We start from the raw sequence: 6,088 nt of genomic DNA, 5'->3' as shown, positions 1-6,088 counted from the left end.
GAACAGAGGGCTATGGGAGGTCAGGGACAGCAGCGGCAATCTAAGTGGCTTATGTGGTGAAGGTAGCATTTGAGCTGAGCTGCAAGACAGGCAAAAGGGAACTGTCATCATTAGCCTAGCACCCCCTCCCTTACTGTCCTCACAGCTAAGGCAGCTCCTAGTGAAAATGCAGCCAGCCCATGTCTCATGCAGGAGTTTGGCGGCGGAAGCTGGCCCAGTGTGACTACAACCAAGCGCGTGTGTTTCCAGGGAAAGTGAGAAAAGCTGAGGCTGGGACTGCAGAGTTGGGTTTCATTTTCATTGGGTCAAGCTCAGGAATTTGGATTTTATACCGAAGAGGCCAAGATGCCACTGAAGGGTTCTGAGTGAGAGCGATGTGATTAGAACTGCTTTTTCCAAAGGTCGTTTTGCTGGGAGAAAAGATTTGCAAAATTCATCCCTGATACAGGATTATTCTTCCAACTACACAAAGAACTCTTACAAATCAACAATAAAAACAATTTAGAAATGGGTTAGAGAAAATGCCTCACCAGGGAAGACAGATGGCCAATAAAGGTATAAAGTGATTTGCAGTACCATACGCTAGGGAATTACAAATGTAAAAACAACAAGGAGATGCAACTACACACCTGTGGGTATGGCCCAAAATAAACACGGCTAATGCCACACTCTGGCAAGGATGGGGAGCAACAGGAATCCTGTTTATTACCTGTGGGAATGCAGAACGGCGTGAGCATTTTGAGGCTAGTTCGGCGGTTTCTACAGACCTGAACACACACTTAACACACAGTCTAGCGATAACTCCCGTGATTCGGATGCTTCCCTAAAGGAATTGAAAATGTACACTCACACCTGCACATGGATGTTTACAACAGCTTTTCCACAAGTACAGCTCATTGTACTTTCCTTCGTGTTTCTTGTGCCTGAGTCTTAGTTGGCCTTCTTGGATCTGGGATATATAGGGTTGTTTTTTTTTAAATCAAACTTAGTGAAACTTCAGCCATTGTTTCTTTAGTATTATACTATGTGTCCCCTCTCTCCTAGTAGCCCTTGAAGACCACTTGAAATTGTCCCACAGATCACTAATGAGATGCTCATTTTTCCCTCAGGTTTGCATCTCATTGGGCACCATGTGGGCTTTATTTTATGTATCTGTTGCCATGTTGTTAAATACACTAAAATCCTCTCTGGTCGCCACCCTTGTACTGCGAATCATACCCAGGGTGTTTTCATCTCAGACCCAGGATGGTGAGAACTGCGCTGGTGGCCGAAGAACCTGCACAGGGAGCTGGGGTAATCAGAGAAGGCTTCCTGGAAGAGGTGGCCATTGAGGTCAGAGTCAAATGTAGGCAGTAGAGGTCTTTCTGGAAGAAGTAGACAGAAGAGGCAGATGCCATGGCATCCCTGGCAGAGGGACCCTGCAAAGGTGGGCCACAGAGACCAGCATGGGCCCTCTTGGTGTGGACACTACTTGTTCAGAGTGCAGTGAAAGGCCTGAGGATGGGCTGGAATGCACCTAGAGGAAGCCTTGAAGGTCACAGTCGGTCTTCTGCTTTATTGAGGGGGAAACAGTGGGCAGAGATTGGAATCAAAATCCTGTCATAAAGCTCAAAAGCAAACAGAATTAAGACTAGAGTTCTGAATAAAAGTGAGGCTGCAAAGTCCTTGACTTGAAGTTACTTCTTCTCTTCGGGAATCAGCCGTCACATCTGAAACAAGAGAATGGAACATCACTTCTGTTTTGATACAGACGAGCTCCGATTTCTTTCTGCTGTCAGTGTGCATGACTCAGGCAATCCCTTTCAGGATCACTGGTGAGTCATCGATTGTTTTGGAGCAGAAGACGGACAGGAGATAGTGGTTAGTGAGTTGTAGAGAAAGGATATGGTAGGTGGACACGTGTGTGTTATCCCCATGCCTGGAAGAAATGAGGATAAAAGATGAACGGGGAAGTAACTCAAAGAGGACGTGTTTGAGAGTCTGTTTGGTAACCAAGAAAACATCAAATGATGGCTTCATCCCAGTGGGAATCCCCAAAGGGGGCCAAGATGTGACACCTAGCCAGTTCCTCTGAGCACTGTGATGAGGTGGGGGTCTGGCAGACTCTGATCCAAGTCTGTACTCTGTCACTAATGTGATTCTACAACCTTTGTGAGTCTTCATTTCTTCATCTAAAAATGGTAAGAATAATGACAAGATTCTTTGATTTGTGGTGAGGGTTACATATGAAAGCAAATATTTAAGGATATGAGTTTCAACACTCTAATAGCAAGATTTTTTTTAGTAGAAATTGACAAATTGATTCTAAAATTCAAATGGCCATACAAAGGACGTAGAAAGTTGGAACAATTTTGCCAAAGAAGAACGACCAGAAAAAGATCAGTGCTTCCTGGTATCATGACTTATTAGAGAGCTAGAGCAATCAGGAAAGTGTGATTTGGCATAAAGACAAATAGATCTATAGAAAAGAACACAAAGTATAGAAATAGACCCACACATAAATGGATACCTGATTTTTGAAAAAAGTGCAAAGGCAATTCTGCATAGTTTTCCAACAGATGATGTTAAAATAATTAGACACCCACATTTGAAGAAGAGGAAGAGAAGAAAAGGGAGAAGAAGCAGGAGGAGGAAGGAGAAGAAGGAGAGGAAAGGAAGGAGGAAGAGGAAGAGGAAAGAAGAAAGAGAAAGAAAAAGAAAGGAAAGAAAGAAAGGAAGGAAGGAAAGGAAGGAAGAAAGAAAGAAAGGAAAGAAAGAAAGAAAGAAAGAAAGAAAGAAAGAAAGAAAGAAAGAAAGAGAGAGAGAAGATATATATGCAGCAATCCTTTTCTATTTCCCTCAGTTTCAGGTACTGAAACTGAATCATAGTTTGAAAATATTAAAAGAAAAATTTCAAAACTAAATAACTCATAAGTTTTTCATCATTTGCCATTATAAGTAGTATGATGGAATCTCATGCTCTCCTTCTTCATCCTGCCTGGGACATGAATTGTCCCTTTGTCCAGTGTATCCACACTGTATAGGTTACCTGCCTGTCAATCACTGAGTAGTTGTCTGGGTTATCAGATCGACTCTTATTGTATCACAGGTAATGCTTATAGAGTCACCTGGCATGGTGTCACAGTGCCTGGGTCACTCCTCCCTTTTACCTCATCATTGTATCACTGCACACTATCACAGGAAGAAAGAAGAGTACTATACAATAACATATTTGAGTAGAGAGAGACCAGATTCACAGAACTTTCATTATAGCATATTGTTATAGTTGTTCTATTTTATTATTAATCTTCACTGTGCCTAATTTATAAATTAAACTTTTTGATAGCTGTGTATTAATAAGGAAAAACATGACAGATACAAGATTCAGTAGTTAATATTCATAGTTCCAGGCAACCACTCAGGGTCTTAGAATGTATCTGCTACAGATAAGGAATGATGACTGTATATAAATTAATATAAAATTAATCATATTAACTTCAAAACTTAGAAAACAGTTCTTTCTTTACTTTCTTTATTCACTATGTCATCCAGGCTAGTCTCAAACTCATGTGATCCTCCTGCCTCAGCCTCCCAAGTGCTGATATTACAAGCATGCACCACCATGCCCGGCAGCAAATATTTCTTAAATAGGACAACTAAAGCAGTGTAAGAACAAATTGACCGAATTGATGTCAGCAAAATTAAAACCTACTCTCCCAGAGACACTGTTAAGAGAATTAATAGGTGAGCCACAGACTGGGAAAAATATTTGCAAGGCAAATGTCTGATAAAGAATTTTATATTCAGAATATATAAAAATCTCAGAATGCAATCATACAGGCTGAGGATCCAGCACTTACCTATCTTATGTTCCCAATCCTATAAAATAAAATCAAAACACGAACTCACGCACAATCTCTGTTGAGACAAAGAAGATACAAATGGCAAATAAGCACCTGAAGAGATGTGAGGCCACACTCTATACCCACGAGGACAGCTAGCATGAGACACTGACCAGATCAGCGTGGCTCCGGGAAATGTAGGATGATGTCACCACTTTGGAAAACAATTGGCAGGTTTAATACAATACAAAACTCGTATAGGATCTAGCCATTCCGTTCCTAGGTGTCTACCTACAAGAAAGCACATGTCTGTACAAAAATTTGTACACAGTTGTTCATGGCAGCTTTATTTGTAACACCCCAAAACTAGACATAATGCAGATGTCCACCAACAGAGAAGGGGATCAGCAAACCATGGTTTATATCCCTGCAATGGAATATGTACCCCTCGCCCATCCCAAGGAGTAGACTGCTGATAAGTACAGAATGGTTATGCTGAGGGAAAGAAGGCAGATTTCAAATGAGTACTGTAGGCTCCTAAGAACTATCTTAGTTACCACCATCATTGCTGAGACAAAATACCTGACATCCACAACCTACAGTACCACAGGTTTATTGTGGGGCACATTTCAGTCCATAGTCCACTGGCTCCAAGGCAGGCCAGCATGGCACAGGGGGCCTGGTGGAGGGCAGCTTCTCACAGCATGGTGGACAGGAAGCAGAGGGCACTAAGGGAGGAGCTGGGAAGGGACATAGAACCTTCCTTGCCATGCCCACAGTGGCCGCCTCTCCCGACCAGACCCACCTCCTAAAAGCAAATCAGCTCTAAGCCCCCAGGATCCAACCACCTTGCAAAAGCCCCATCTGTAAGCACATGAGGCTGTCGGGGGACATGGAGATGTATACCATAACAATAACACACATAACATAACATAACACACACTGTAAGAATTGCAAACTAACATACAGTGATATTGGCTGTAGTTGCCTGCATACAGGAAGAAGATGTTACAAAGATACACAAAAGAAATGTTTAGTTGATAGATTTGTTCCTTATGTGGATTACAGTGGCGGTTTCCTGTATGCTGAAATTTATCACTTTAGGTAGATGTGCTATATTGTATGTCAGTTATACGTCAATAAAGAAACAAAGGATGGTATGCTAGGTTGCACAGGCATGGATTAAACCCCACATTTAAATCTCAGTTTCGCCACTTACAGGCTGTGTGACCTTAGGTGAGTCATTCAGCATTCTCATCTGTAAAATGAGGTTGATGATATTCTTACCTTTCTTAAAAACTAGTAGGGGGGCCAGGGATTTAGCTCAGTGGCACTGCACCTGGCTTGCAAGCACGAGGTCCTGAGTTTGATCCCTGGTACCAAAAAAACCCAAAACTAGTAGGAACACAGAATGAAATAATACACGTAAAGTGCCTAATACAATGCTTGGGGCACACTAGGTGCTTGACGAAACGGCACCCGGTATTCATGCTCCATAAAGCTTCACTCTGTCTTCACCCTGACCTTCCCCCACCTCACGGAGCTCTCTGTGTCTGATCAGAAGTCTCAGTGCTCTAGACAAGCAGAGGTCACACGCTGCGCTGGGCAGGACCAGCCAGCTTCTGCGGGGCATGGTTCAGGTGGGACTCCCCTTTCATCTTGCCCCCATGTGGACATCCGCGCCCTCCCCTTCTCCTGCATCCACAAGTGCTGGGTGGCCGTGCAGCCAAGGAGCCTCAGTTCTCCCTCCAGGATGGAGCAGGCAGGAAGCCTTTGAATCCCTGGAGCAAAACTAAGGCTAGAACTTCCAAGACAGAACACGGCCTGCTCTGTGTGCCCACAGCAGCTGAAATCCTAGCAGGAGCCACCGAGACACCACAACCAACTGCTAACTTACTGTGGCAACAAAGGCGTCTCCTCGGAACTGACCTTGCGTTTCCTTTGAGTTCCTTGGTGGTGTGGTGGAGACGGAGGAGGGACAGAGCGAAGAGGCTTGGGGCAGCTGGGGTGGCGGCCAGACAGTGAGCTGGTTTTCAACGCATTTGCCATAAAAGGAGTCTGGGAAGCTTTGTAGGGAAGGTTTGCTTGTTTGCCGTCTGCCGGGTGGCAGGTGACCAGCTGGTTTTAAGGGTCGGGTCTGGCTCACAAATAAGCCCTAAGGGGCAGGGACTGGGCTCTGAAAGGCGCATCTCTTGAGACGAATGTGTCCAAACATCACCCGCACACTGGGATCCTGGGAACTCGGGACGGAGTCCTTACATCTCCTA

General features: G+C 44.1%; 1 long non-coding RNA gene across 2 annotated transcripts; it reads right to left on the bottom strand.

The window, feature by feature from the left end:
- Positions 1 to 1,541: 1,541 nt before the first annotated feature.
- LOC101698515 (uncharacterized) lies at positions 1,542 to 5,886 on the bottom strand. 2 transcript variants are annotated; one of them, XR_015441016.1, is made up of 4 exons: positions 5,751 to 5,886; positions 3,995 to 4,112; positions 3,840 to 3,897; positions 1,542 to 1,709 (listed from the first exon to the last, which is right to left on the bottom strand). It is a non-coding gene; the product is annotated as an uncharacterized LOC101698515 (long non-coding RNA). The 2 variants fall into 2 exon arrangements; XR_204733.3 differs by having other exon boundaries at positions 5,719 to 5,855.
- Positions 5,887 to 6,088: the final 202 nt, after the last annotated feature.

This window comes from Heterocephalus glaber, unplaced genomic scaffold (genome assembly GCF_053883595.1).
Source record: "Heterocephalus glaber isolate CG9 unplaced genomic scaffold, H.glaber_assembly_v1.0 deba00001504, whole genome shotgun sequence".
Taxonomy (NCBI): domain Eukaryota; kingdom Metazoa; phylum Chordata; class Mammalia; order Rodentia; family Bathyergidae; genus Heterocephalus; species Heterocephalus glaber.
Note: the sequence above shows the minus strand (reverse complement) of the source record. Positions and strands in the feature narration are given on the sequence as shown.